Below are 15,089 nucleotides of genomic sequence, written 5' to 3'. Positions count from 1 at the left end.
TTTTCTCGCATTCCTTTAATTAATCTAACCTATTTTTTCAGTAAATGCGTAACTTCAAAGTAACTATTAAAATAAACCATTGATATAGGTCAGAATTATTAATGGAATATGAGAAAAATATCTAATGTCCGAATCCAGAGTGTTTGCGAAGTCTAAAATACTTTCCCTACTGTATTTATTCATTTTCTTGCGACTTAGGGTAAGTGTGTCAAAGTTCGGCATAGTTGCATGCAAGCGCCAAAGTCTCAAGTTTGAAATATAATATCTTTAATAGAAATTGATTTTTTTCATTCCTTCTACTTAAGAAGTGTTGCATAGAACCTTGTAGACAGTTTATCGTCTTTATTTACTATGAAAATCATTCTTTATACATTTTAAAATGAATAAAAATGTAGACATAGCTTTGGTGCCCTATTTCGGACGCCTTCCTTCTCATGTTCCTTGCCCTTTAGGAATTCTTCCAATGCCTTTTTCACGTCATCTCGTTTGTCGAAGCTACATTTTTTGTCATTCTTTTGCATTGTATAATCTCTAGAGTATGTAAAACCTAAAAATTCATGGAAATTCGAGGAAGAAAAAAGGTGGCCGAAATTGCAAGCTGGCCGGAATTTGGCACACTTACCCTATATTCTATAAAAGTGAGAATTACTTCAAATACGTAGTATGATTAGGTATTGCATTCCAAATTGAAAACGTTCCAACGAAAGTTTTTATCAGTATTATAAAGAGTAAATCGACTTTTAAAGTAAGAGAATGTTTTGATATGATTATAAAATAGGAAAATCTTTGCATAGAAATTTTTAGAGTAGTCGTAACGTACAGTAAATTGAAATCAATATTAAATAAAGCTTCAAAATTAAAAGTAAAAAATCCAGAGTTTTAGGATTTTTGAAATCTATGAACGACAAAAATCTACGAAAAGCTAAATTTTCATGCATACAATTAAAGAGATTGTGTTTGGATGTGTAAAATAAACACTCTTTTATCTTTGAAAAAGGATGATTAGAAGAGGTTTAAAGGTTGTATCATGAAATGCGTTGATGTCAAAAAAAGCTATCTAATGACAGAAAATCTAGAAGTCCAATATAACTGGACTTATTCGAGAATTTGAGGTTAGGTAACACAAATTCCTAAAATATGACGTAAATTCTTTTAATTTTCGAGTTCAATGTAACTTTCAATTTTCCCCAATAAGTTTAAAAACAAATTTTAATTGAAAAAAAGAAGTGATTTAAAATTAAAAAAGAGCATTTTTTCAGTTTAGACATCAGACTCTTTTGAGGTTAGACTTAATATAACCAACATGCAATTTTCTTCGATGATTTAAAAATGGCCAGAGCTTTTGTGTTAGAATTTAACACTCCAGAAATATTTTATTTCTTCAGAATCTTTCTTGTTTCTGAGGTTAGAATTTGATACTTTGTGATTTTAAAGAACCAAATATATTTTGAATTCTTTTTAGGTTAGAGAGGTTAGGATTACCATAATCTAGAACTTTCTTCTTAACCTAATGGCCAAGTAAAAGAACAGGACCCATTACGTATATTGGCTATTATTGGTATATTACGTATATAACCGTATCAACATAACGATTTAAACCAGACCTGTGTTCGTTAAAACTCGTGTAATATCGGAAATTTTGGAAATTTTGGAAATTTTGTGTTGATAATTTTAATGGAAATTACAGATAGACATACGGTAACACTAATCCCGCTCATTCACGGTGCCATGATAAATATTTTTGCGCCAAGAAGACATAAGAGAAATAAAACTCATATAGAAAGAAATTGTCTTATTGATATCTTTGTCGGAAGACGGATAGCTGTTCATTACACATCCTTTTACTTGAATCTTGCAGAAATACAAAGAAATTAAATGCAAATATCACTTCAAATGGAAAGTTCTTAAATCGCGTGCAATTCAACTGTGAGAGAGATATAGAGACACAAATAACTCACTTGACAAACATCTGGAGGCGCTGCGGTTGCAAAAAATCTCTAAAATGCCACAAAATATTTTCTTCTCTATTTTATCCATATTAGCAGGTCGTGTCTATTCTTGTAATATGTACTTTTGCATTCCTTATTAACCAAAATAATTGTTGTACAAAAGGATTTTTCTCAAACCTATCCTGAATTTTGAGACAGCTCAAAAGAATATGAGTCTTACAGTTCAAAATTATATCCCAATGTTTTTGTTGCAATATCGATAGGTATTCACAATTAACCCAAATAGCTGTATTCAACTAAATTATTAAAAGGATTTTCTTGTGAAAATGACTTAACTTTAAGAAATTAAGCAATTTTCACATTAAAAAACCTCAATTTCTCCGCGTGAATTTTTGCGGCATTTCGAAGAATGCCAACAGGCATCACCGAATTCACATCGGCTTTTATAGCTCAGGCCTGATTTTAAACTGTCAGCAAAATTCATGAATTATGCCCAAAACACAATAACTTTTGTTTGTAAACATGTTTTCACAATTTCCCATGAGAATGAACGAGAAGATAACTAGATCTAGATCTCACTCACTGTCATTAAAATGTCAAAAACATGTTTACTAAACAAAAGTTATTGTGCGTTGGGCATTATTTTCTGCAAATGTCTTCAAAGTCATCAATTTGACAACAAAATATATTTCATAAGTTTCGCTGTGAATCAACTAAGTTAAATAGCTCCCTTAATGTGTTTCCGCAATAAATGTCCAAATAAACATTTCGCCAATTGAGAACAACGTAGTTAAAGAATTTTCATACTTTTATCAATCGACAAGTAATTTATTTTATCCATTAATTCGCACTTTGAGCTACATTCAGTATAAAAGAAACATTATAGATGAGCATATATGAGAAAAAATGTTTACATAGATTGTATTTCATCTTCCAAAAAAAGACCATTTCAACAAGAGAATACTCGAATAACACATTTTGTTGTGTATTTAGCGAGAGGAAATTCACACCGGTTTTTTTGCTGTATGCAGCATAGAGAAGAGTGCCAAAATATGCGCTAAAACTTGAGGAAAAGCTAATAATGTGCGGCCTTAGGAAAATAATCAAAAAGATAAACTATTATATTTCTTTTAAATGAAATTATGTTTCAAATATGTCTCCAGTGACTCAAATAATATGCATATAATAGGGATGAAATTTTATCGATGTAGGATAGTAATTCGTGATTATTGATAAAACATTTTTTTTTGTGTAGGATATAGGGATTTGTCAAGTGCGTTTTTTTTATTAATGAAGAGGGTGCGGAGTGTAGAGAAAAATGTCCAAAGAAAATTCTCCATTAATTCTTATTGCCACAGAATTATTAAGGGTTTAATTCTCCTATCAAGAACATGGGATTTATTTCCTTTTTTCGGAAAGAAAGTATAACGGCATATTAAAGTGAAAAGGGCAACATTTAAAAAGATATTGGACTATGTATACATAATTTTATTTGTTTTCTTTTGGGAAGGGTTAGGATTATAATTTATGACTATATTTTAAGTAGGTACTTTAGGTGGAAATTTTATGTGGAACATAAAATGAGAGAAATATTATTGAAATGTGTACAGTGTGGTAGGATTCTCTGTGGTTTTTCATGTATAATTTTTCTTCCTGAACATGAGAAACCTAAATTGGAAGGGTGAAAGAGATAAATGTGTGTGAAATTTTAATGCAGACGAAGTAAAAAAAAAATATGATATAGCATAAAAAGGGGTGGCAATTTACACAAGAACCACTATATATTTTATGGAAAGGGAATTGCGTAAATTGTTCAAGAGATTATCCTCATATATTTTTTTACAAGACTTCAACATCTATTTTGACACTTTTTATTGTCCCTCACTTTGGACGAAAATTTATTTATTTCCCTCAAACCATCGAAACTTACGTTTTTTTTTACAATTCAGAAGAAAGACGAAATATTAATAGGGGAGAAGAGAAGCAGATACATTTTACTACATACGGGTTATTTTTTTCCTGCTCAAAAATTGAGCCTCACCCTTAATAATGATACATTTTCTTGTATTCCCTTAACAGAACGTATAAAAAACATATGATAAAAGGGAATAAAAAAAAAGAATAGTTTTTGTGCTGTTTGGTCGTAAAAAGGGCGTCGCAGCTAAATGGACAGTATATAGGATGATTCCACCGAAATTTTTGCATTTCGCGTGACGGTAAAATATTAATATGAAATATAGAGATAAAAAAAATGTAATGTGGGATGATGAAAAGGGCAAAATTAAACATTTCATATAGTACAAATGATTAGGAGAGAAAAAAAATTAAGTATACCGTCCGTCTGTAATTAATTTTAATCCATTTATTTGCGCGAAAAAATGTTTGACTGCCTCCCTCATGTCCGTCACTAATCATAATTCTTCTGGGAATTTTGTGGTTTTTCTTTTTTGTTTAAATGTGTTTTCTTTATTGTAAATTCCATCATAATGCCATAAGGTCTGATGAATTTATCATTCACTGCAACAAGTGCATTTATGAGATGTGTTGAGAGAGAGAGAAAAAGAGATAAACGGAAATTTGCCTTTAACATGAAGTGTCTTAAACTATTCAAATTTAACACCCCTAATTATGACAAAGATATATTACACTGAGGTACAACAGAGTGGCAAAAATCTAGCGATAAATTTTTATGAGAATTCCCAAGTCTTAGGGTATTTTCTTTCGAAGGTTTCAGACTCCAGATTTAAATCTCATTTAATGGGAATGTTTGCAATTTCGAAATAAATATGAAATGGAAAAAATTGCAAAAGACAGAGTCTGTGTGAGTCTTCTACCTCTAGAATATTGTTAAATCATTTAAAGACCTTTGAGTTTTTCTTTTGTCATCTAAATATTAAAAAAAAACATCAAAAAGACTTACCACTTTTACCTAAATTACAGGCGCAAAATCAAATTAAAAACTAAATTAAAAGCATTTTTCTAAATGTTGTTGCATAGTTTTACGAATTATCCTCATCTAAAAGACAAAAAAAACTAAAATAGACTCAAGCTGATCCTTGAGAATATTTAGCCCGTAAAGTTTGACGGTAAAGGATCAGCCCAGAATCATATATAGGGTAACTGTATCAAATTTCGGCCAGCTTGCAATTTCGTACACTTCCTTTGTTCCTCAAATTTCCATGAATTTTTAGTTTTAGCATACTTTAAAGATTATCAAAAACAAATAATTAAAAAGTCACTTCGATAAACGAGATGATCTTTGGAAGACTTTGCAAGATTTTCGGAAGGGCCAGAAACTATGACAATCAAGGTGTCCGAAATATTACCCAAAGCTATGTCTATATTTTTGTTCATTTTAAAATATATTAAGAATGATTTTGGTGAAAACAAAGACGATAAACTATCTACAAGGTTCCAACCATGCAACAGTCCTTAAAGGTTTCTACACATTGGAAGCGATTTTTGTCAAAAATTTCATTTTTGACAGAGTTTTGACGTTTCCATCTACAACAATGCAGACGAATTCCTTCAAAACAATTTTTGACAAAAATTGCTTCCAATGTGTAGAGACCTTAAAAAGGAGTAACAAAAAAATCGACTTGTATTAAAAATATTACATTTCAAACTTAATACTTTGGTACTTGCATGCAACTATGTCGGAATTTGGTACAGCTAACCGATGTAGCAATTATTTACAAAGTGCACTATTCAACACTGCAGTGGAGTACTTGTCCAAGAGGCGAAAGGTCTCCAGTTCAAATTAGAATGGACGTAGAAATTGTTCCTCTCTTTGATGAGAACTGAAGATTGGATGTTCATTCGTTCTGACTGAAGCCAATAAGATTTGGAATTAAAGTGATCCTTTAGCATTAAATTTTATGTGTTAAATATTCTTCAGGATCAGCCAGAGTCTAATTTGACCTTAAGGCTTCAACACATTGATGCTATTTAGATCACTGCATTCGCTTGAAATTGAATTGTCCCAAAATCGGTTGCAATGGCTTCGGCACACCTTTTAGATCAGGAAAAGTTCATGAAGTCGAAATTTGAAACCCTTTCTTTCTTACATGTTTTGCATATGACTATCTCATTCTTTCTCATGACAAAATCGATTGAGCTAAATTGAATTTGAAGAGATGTTTAAGAGAAGAAGAAGAGTGCGAAAGAATGAGACAGACATATGCAAAACAAGTGAAAAAGAAAGGAATGCGAATTTCGACTTCATGAAATTATTCTGATTTAAAATGTGTGCCGGAGCCATGATTGTACAAAATCGGTGTAAGTGGCCTTAATGAGACTATATACATCGAGGATTGAGATTAAATTGTCCCAAAATTCGATTTTTGGACAAGTCAATCTCAATCCAATCTTGCAGTATAAATTGCCTCATTTGTTACAAATTTTCGTCAAAATGGTCAAAATTAGGCATTTGAAGTAAAACGCCTGTCAAAACATCAAAATGCTTCACTTTGACAATAATTTGGCATAACGTATAAAGGTTTCTACATATTGTAAACAATTTTCGTCAAAAAAAAATTTGAAGTAAGTTGTCTACACTATGTAGACGAAAATGTCAAAATTCCGTAATACAGTAGAGTTCCTCAAATTTGAACATTTGGGGGGTATAAATGACATTTCTTACTCCTCAAATCTAGACAATTTTTTCAAAAACGTAACGCAATTCATGTAAAATTCGCTTTTCCTAAATTAAGGAAAATAACTTTAAAGAACTTTATCAATTGAATTTGTTGTTAAATAGGTGGAATTTGTTGAGGAAATTAATATAATACGACAATATTGAGGAAACACTAGAGAAAAATAGTTCTGATTCAGCCTCCATGCAAAATTTCTTTTCATAACCTCATATTTTACATTTTGAATGCACCCGTCGTTCAAATTTGAGAAGTTCAAATTTGAGGAACTCGACTGTAAAATAATTTTGACGAAATTTTCCTCAATGTGTAGAGACTCTGAAGATCAATTAGGCTGAAGCTAAAATTCGTTCAAAAATAAATCCTCTTATTAAAATTAACACGTTTAATTGTAAAGCTACATCTTACGTCTGATATGGACACATTTTGGCTAAGAGGTTGCTTAACAATGTTCTTAAAAAATATTTGGAATGCACTTTGCCTTATTTTATGAACATAAATTGTATTCGACATTTTGCACATAAACTAAAAGGAATTAAAACTTTTTGACATATTTATGTCAAATTTTAAGATTTATAGCCCCCACACATTAAAAGAAATTTTCATCAAAATTAAGCATTTGAAGTAAGTCTCGTCAAAATGCTATATTTTGAAGAAAATTTCTCACATTATATAAAGCGTTTTGTCATTTTTTTAATCGTAAGTTCACAGACATTATAATGTAATATTTGACTAAAAAGATTTAAGCGTAATTCCAAATATCTCTGATTTCTAAATAAATAGCAAATTGTTTGTCAAAAGGGTACTCTGGAAAGAAAATATTTCTCTCTTGACCATTTAGAATCGAAGGATCGAAAATATTCCATTCTTGTGGTTATTACAAACCCAGGAAGTCCAGTCAAAACATCCTTTTGACAAACTTAAAGTAAATCAGTTGGCCGCCGATTTGTCTAAATTTTTAATGAAAGAGCGTCCTTTAACAAACAAATGACAAACCTTTCCCTCCAAAGTAAATTCAAATTTTGCAGTAACAAAATGTCACAAAGTTATTAAATGAGAGAACTTAAAAACTTGATGGTATTTTAACCATCAAGTCTTAAGATAAAAGAAAATCAATTTCATTTACGAAAATTTATTAAATTACTTGTTATATTTACAAAATATTTCACAACAAAGTGCTCCAATTTTTGGGTTTGTTTGAATTTTAATAACTTAATGAAATATACATTTAGTATAATCGTATTTTGATTACAAAAGAGGTTAAATATGATCCACTGACTCATTGCAAGTCATTGACTGAACTGAGTCATTGATAAAATTAATTAAAAAACGTGTAAATTTATAATGGCAAATCAAGAATAATTTGAGAGGTTAGGGTATGATTGATGCAGAGTATTCTTCCCTTATAGAATTGCAAACATTTCAGCAGAAAATATGGCAAATCGCTCTGTATATCCTCGAAAAATTATGTAAATACAAATAATTCAATCTTCTTATTGAGGTTAGGTTCGACATAACCTCACATTATACAAAATTCCTTAGTCCTTAAAACTTTAGAGCAATTAATTTAATCCCTAGATTTTTGCCACTCACGAAATTCCATCACAAAAATATTTCTTATAGGTTTTTTCCAGTAAAATCGGATAAGAAACTCAAAAAAAGCCAAGTGCGAATAAATCAAAATATTCATGTAATATTAGAAGAAAAAGAAAAAACAACAGAAAATCAAGGAAAAAAGTTTACATTATAAGTGTTTATGAAGTAAGTTTACTAATGACATGTAAGAAATCCTAATTCTAAGAGATAGTGTAACATTTTAGGATTTTGATAGGGTTTTAGAGTGGTAATAGAAGATGATAGAGAAAAACTGCCTTGATAGTGAAATATAAGAATTATTAGGTAATTTTTTTTATTGAAATGACAATGAAGAGCAATTGTGTAGGCGAGAAAAAAGTGTCAGAAAATTCCAAATGAAATCATTTTTGAAAATTATAAACATTTAAAAAAAATCGAACATAATAGAATACTGAAGAAAAATGTGCCTGAAATATAAAATTTCTAGAATATGTGTATAGATATTAAGTGAATGATAAAACAATGTAAAATGAAAGAGAAAAAAAAAAACAAAATTTGCAATTAAATTTGGCAAAAATGAAGTTAGTGAAATTTTTCGATGTGAATCATGAAATTTGAAATCATTCCATTTTTTTTAAGTAATTACTGAAAGTAAATAAAAAAAAGAGAATACTAGGAAAAAAGAAGAACGTTATATTTATTGTGCAGAGCGAGTGAAAAGAAAGTGAGTGATAAGATGATGTAATTGATATAAGAGAATTTGCAGATTTCCTTGCAAAATCAAAAGAGAAAATCTATTTTGTCTCATTAACACAATTTTTTTATATATACATATTTTACATTTAAAAGATCTTTTTTTTTCTATTCTCCAATAAAGATATTTCAATGAAAAGGAAAGATTCCTCTTTTTCTGCCCTTTCCACCTTTCAAAGGCATAATCGCTGTCGTCCGGAATGGAAAATAGTGAAGCGGAGACGATAAATGAAATTAAATAGTGTCCACGTCACAGTTCAATGAATCGCAACTAGCTATACTTATTACCATAATATGAGTTATTCCAGCTTCAAGAGAGTTCCAGTTCTTTTCAGGGCCTACAAATTGAGAGAGTGAGATGGAGAAAGAAAGAAAAAAATAAAAAGCGACTGCACTTAAGCGTTGCACTATTGTGACACGATTCAATTCACCCGGAGAGTGGATTCTTCCTGGCCAAAATCACTTGCCTGAGAAAGTTTCTCAGGAGACTGGGAAAGAATCAACCAAAATTTTCCCCAAAAAACATCTGGTTCATCTCTTGTGTACCATTAAGTGAATTTAGGGCTCAATTCAAATGCCGGAAAATCGCCTCCAATCGCCCTGCTTTGCGTCTTTCTCTGGTGAGTCTTTCAAGTAGCATTACGCAATATTCCATTAGATAGAATTTTTGTGCAAGAATTTTCAATATACTGATCTATTTTTGTTGATTCATGTTTCCTAATTATTTCCTTTATCACATGAATTTTAAATATTTACCGAACATTTATAGGGGAAGTAGCAAATTTCGGACACGTTTACCCCAAGTCTTAAAGCTTGAAATGTTATATTTTTAGTTTTTCTTGTCCTTTGTTGTTGAAACATTAAAAAATAGTTATATTTGCGTTCTCTAAAATTATTCTTAATACATTTAATATTGAATGAAAATATAGACATTTGTTTGTGTGCTATATCGGACAGGAAGTTTCTCGTAGCCTTCCGGAAATCCTTCCGGAATTCTTTCAATGATTTTTCTGGAACATCTCATTAGCAGAAAATATGCTCTTTTGTTTCTTTGGCATTGTGCCACTTTTAGAAATTGATAAAACAAAAAAATTACAACATATTTGGACAAATGTCCGATATTGTAAGCAGTCTGAAATTTGATACAATCCTCCCCAATTTTAAGAGTATATTTATTTATTTGTTTATTCACAAATATTTACATTAAAATGTTTTTTTTTTGTAAAAAATGTTAGTTATACTTTTCGAAAAAGCTAAGAATAAGTAAAGAAAATATTCCGTTCCATCCTTAGATATTATTTGCAGATTCAATAAAATAAAGGGGTAAAATATTTTTGGTAAGTAAAAAAACCCAATCGTAAGTAAAAAAAAAAACATTTTATGAAAATGCTTCACTTTGCTTAACTTCTTAATTTTTTTTGATAACTTCTTATGAGGGTTTCCCTAATAAAAGGGCTAAAAATTAACGATCTTCTTGAAATCTTTGGAATATGTTTTTTATAATCTAATGTGCCTAATTGCATTTTTTCGAAAATAATTTCAAAAAATTGCGAACTAATGAATGATTCAATGGAGTACCTATTCGCAACACTCCCTAATTTATCGGGAAATCAACACCTCGTAATTTTTGCCTGAGAAAAAGCAACTAAAAAAAATTCAATTCTCATAAGTTTTGGTATTTAAAGAAAATCCGAAAAAATCGTGAAATTGTAACTTTTTTCATAATTTTTCTAAAAAGAAAATGCACTTTTAGAACAAAATTTTCAACTTAACATCCTGGAAAAGATAGAAAAATAGGTCAACAATTCTTTTAGTTCAAATGGAAGAGAATTCAATACTGAAGAGAATGTGCCTATATTCGTTTATTTCCGTTAATAACTTTTTTTTTAATCTTCCGCCAATTTGATGAAATTGTAAAATTGAAAAGTGTAGAAATCGTGCTTTAAAGTTTTGGAGATTCGCTCGAACGCACGCAAATTTGCTCTGCGCTCCTCTGCCTATGTCTCTATATATCGTCGGTTCCGAAGAAGACTATTGTAAGTCCAAAATGTAAACTTTACAGGAAAGAGGTTTAAAGTTTGACAGCTAAAATTTATTTTCATTAATTTCACTGCAATTAGTATACTTTCAGCTTTTGAAACTATTTCATCATTCTTACGCATTGAATATCTTCTAGTTAACACTACTTTTAAATTAATTAGCAAAATTGTGGACAAAAATCTCAATAATTGGGCACGCTGATTTTAAGTTTTTTTCTTGTAACTTTTGCAGTAATATCTTATTCAACATAAAATTTTGTAAGGATATAGATCTAAGGTTTCTGCATCCAATGATACCATTACTATTGTAAGTAGACTTACAATAGTCTTCTTCGGAACCGACGATATTCGAAAATACTTCGAATTTATTTCTAAAATCTTTATGGTATATTCTTAGATAGTTCATCTATCCATTTAAGTAATAAAAGAATTATAGACCTCTTCTGACTTTGTAATTAGCGTAACCGCTCTAATTTTCCTTTTGTCAATAATATTTCATTACTTACCGACTTTCATTTTTTTACTTGCTATTTTTGTCATAATACTTACTAATCTGTTGCAGTCAAAATAAAATTACTAAGTCCAAAAATTAGTTTAAAAAAGTAAAATAGGTGCCCAAGTGAAAACACTTCAAAACGTACTCGAACCACTATATATATGTGATGCTAAGGTCTCGAAGTGAGTTTTGTATTATTTATCTGAATGATAAGATTTTTATTTTCCTAATTCTGTATTCAGAAGTCGCCGAATTACCTTTACCGTTCTTTTAAAGAAAAGGCAGAAAATCTAAGTAACGTATTATAGCAACGCCAGTAACTTTGTCTTATGAAATCATTATGATAGCAGTACCGTACTCTTTGAACTTTGAACAGACGAGTAGGATAATTTCAGATAAGCATAAAGTCATGCATACCTAAAATTGGTCCATCCTCTATTTCATGAAATCTGTTTTATTTTGCCCATTTTTTCATTTTTGGCGATTAATGCGGTGGCAGCCAAAATCCCGAACGCGAAAATCCCGAAAAAGCCAAAATCCCGAAAGCCAAAATCCCGAATTTTCAAAATCCTGAAAGGGATGAAATTATATGGAGGAAAATATTTAGAATAATTTCCCAAGACACAGAAGATTTCCCTTTGCCTCCAGCAAGCGCAGGTACAATCGTGGGAGTAGCTGTGACACTTTTAAGAATTCGGGATTTTGGCCCTTTCGGGATTTTGCCTTTCGGGATTTTGGCGTGCGGGATTTTGATCGGGACCCAAAATATAAAATAGACCAAAAGTTAGAAAAAATTGTAATTATCAAAATTCCGAATGTTCTGAAAATCTAATACCCCGGGGATAATTTTTGCTGAAATCTTATATTAATCCTTTAAGGACGATTGGAACACCGGTGTCCCGTAAAGAAAATAATTTTTCCTGACTTCCTAAAGTTATTTTTTTCTTATGTCTGTACATAATTGTAAAGTAGAAGGTTGAAGGAATATTTTTTGCATGTCTCTAGCTATTTGCTATGTAGTAAATATTTAAGCTCAAAAATGATCAATTTTTAAATTCTCAAATATAAATTGATTTCATTTATTTTTCATACTTCCAATTTTTTTTAAGCGAAACCCTTTTGGCAATAAAAACTACAATACTCATACGTAATATTTTTCATTAAAGCGAAAAATATTATTCATTGGTATTGTCAGAAAAATTACTTTAATTTTTGGGCTATTTTTGTCCCTATCGTCCATAGAAGCACAAAATACACAGAATCAGACTCTGTTGGACTTTCCAAGGTTAGATGTAAGACTTATCATTGATTATGTTTCTCAGTTTAATTTTTATTGTTGATTTACAGTTCGTAAAAAGTGTCTCGTTTTTAAAGGGTTAAACATATTGAAAAAAAAGAAAGCATTCGAAAAAACAGATTACATTCATAAGATGTGTTTTTTTTTAAATTATTTTGCATTAAACAAGCTAGTAATTTCAATATTTAAATCCTGATAGTTTTCATAAAAAAAGTTTTATTAATCAGTTTTAAATATAGAAGATCTGTACAAAAAATCAAAGTAATTTTTATAATAAGCCTTATTAGAATATTACAGCTTTTCATTGAAAAAAGACAATTAGGAAAATAATGTCGCGAAAAAATAAACTGAAGATGGATTCATGGGTTTTTTTTATCTGCTGCTTAACAACTGTGCTAAACGTGTATAATAAATACTGAGAAAATGAAAAGAGCAACTTGAAAAGAAACCGTATTAAAAAATTTTCTTAAATGGACATAGGGGGAGGTGGGGCACCTTTGAAGATGGGGCACCTTTGAAATTGGGATTTTTTACCTTATTTTTAAACAAAATTGAGCCTTATCGTGATACGATTTAACTGCACAAACAGATTGAGAAGCTAAACTACATTATGATATGGCTCAATTACATTTAAAAATAGGTGAAAAATCTTAATTTCAAAGGTGCCCCACTTCCCCCTAATAAACTCTTTAATGATTTTGAAAAAGTACTTGTGAATAAGGAAGGTAAAATCGGTGAAATGTTAAAGTACTTGCTGTATTATGCAAGTATCCTGTGTTCAAATCTTCTTTAGATTGTCTTTGAGTCCCATTTTGGTATAAGTAAAAAATTTAATATAGATCAGCAATAACTTTAACATTCATTTACGACGTTGAGATGGTTCGTAACGTTTTAACATTCCACTTACCAACAATAGCCGTACTCACTATGGCGTTGTTATCTCGTAATCTTCGTAATCTGTTATCTTGTTAAAATTTTTCATTCATAAAATACATTACGAGAACATAACGAGATAACGATATAACGAGATTACAAGATAACAGCGCCATAGTGAGTACGGCTAATATTTTACTGTTTTTATGAACTGAGAAGCATTATTATTAGCATTTGAAAATTGATATATTTTATAGTGATCACCTTTATCAACCTTACTGATCTATCGAAGTTATTTTCACTGTACTTTGGTTATTAAACAAATCGAACTCAGAATCTGTTCGTCTCAAAGCCAAAGTCCTTCGACTCATTAGCTACTGAATACCTTTCATGTTACCATAATTATTTCCTGAGTGCATTTGAAAATAATTTACCTAATTTTCATTAAAATTCTATGTTTATTGTAAAGAATATGCTCTTCACTTTGTGGACTTTGTGTACGTGTAACTTCAGGCCCTTAAACAAACCGGATATTGAGTGTAATTGCTTTTTTCTTTTTTTCCATGTAAACTAGAGAAAAAATGCAGATTTCTGTTATTTGTCGGTCAAAATTCTTTTGAATGCAAAGTTGTTTGTTGTTTGTCTTTAAAGATATATCCTACAAATTACTTAGGGTTGATTTTATAACCCAAATAAAACAAAAATCCTAAAGCTTTACTGCTTTTGCCTTCAAAGAACATCAAATATTCTTCAGTTCATTCATTAAATGATTGACTGGAATCACGTAAATGTTATTATATTGAACCACAAAATGATTCCATAACATCATAAATTGTCTCACGAAGTGTTTGGAGAGAATCTCTCTAAAAGAAATATTATACCTCAATTGGAGTGTGATTGAAATATCAATCTGTGAGTCTTTCGTGATTGTTGTTTGTCCAAAAATAGACCTAATCTTCTTGTATATTTGTATTCCTGTCTTTTGCCCTATCTCTTCCATGGAGAATCTCTTCCCTGTCAAATTCACGTGGAAAAAAGGGAGAGACCAAGAATGGTAAGGAGAAAAAAAAGAACAGACAAATCGTTTCGGGTGATTGATAAAGCGGGAAGAAGGGCAAAATAACAATTTATTTCACTTCTTCCCACGTAACAGAAATTCGTTTTTTTCCGTTTTTTTCGTACAATTTTCAAGTCCGTCGATTGAAAAAATCGCAATGGGCAGAAGAATATCAGAATTCTGACCAGGAATTGCTGCACGTGTGGTTTTGATAGTAAGAGTACGGACAAGATGGAAAGGGTAAAAATCCCACCGAAGTTGCTACCGAATTTGGGGAATGAAAATGGGCAGAAATATTGCAAGAAGAGTGAATGAACTCACGAAAAAAAAGAACACGATCGTGCAGTTGCTGTCTCGACCGTACCCAGCCATTTGGTTTGTCTTTTCCTGCCATTCTT

General features: G+C 30.5%; 1 protein-coding gene across 2 annotated transcripts in view; it reads left to right on the top strand.

The window, feature by feature from the left end:
* The window catches only part of LOC129804574 (DE-cadherin), a 38,092-nt gene extending 29,019 nt beyond the window's left edge, over window positions 1-9,073 (top strand). For both annotated transcript variants that reach the window (XM_055851991.1, XM_055851992.1), the window contains one exon: window positions 8,225-9,073. The gene's annotated coding sequence lies outside the window, so the exon portion shown is untranslated. The remainder of the gene's footprint in view (window positions 1-8,224) is intronic.
* Window positions 9,074-15,089: the final 6,016 nt, after the last annotated feature.

This window comes from Phlebotomus papatasi, chromosome 2 (genome assembly GCF_024763615.1).
Source record: "Phlebotomus papatasi isolate M1 chromosome 2, Ppap_2.1, whole genome shotgun sequence".
Classification (NCBI taxonomy): domain Eukaryota; kingdom Metazoa; phylum Arthropoda; class Insecta; order Diptera; family Psychodidae; genus Phlebotomus; species Phlebotomus papatasi.
This window is presented reverse-complemented; position numbering and strand designations above follow the sequence as displayed.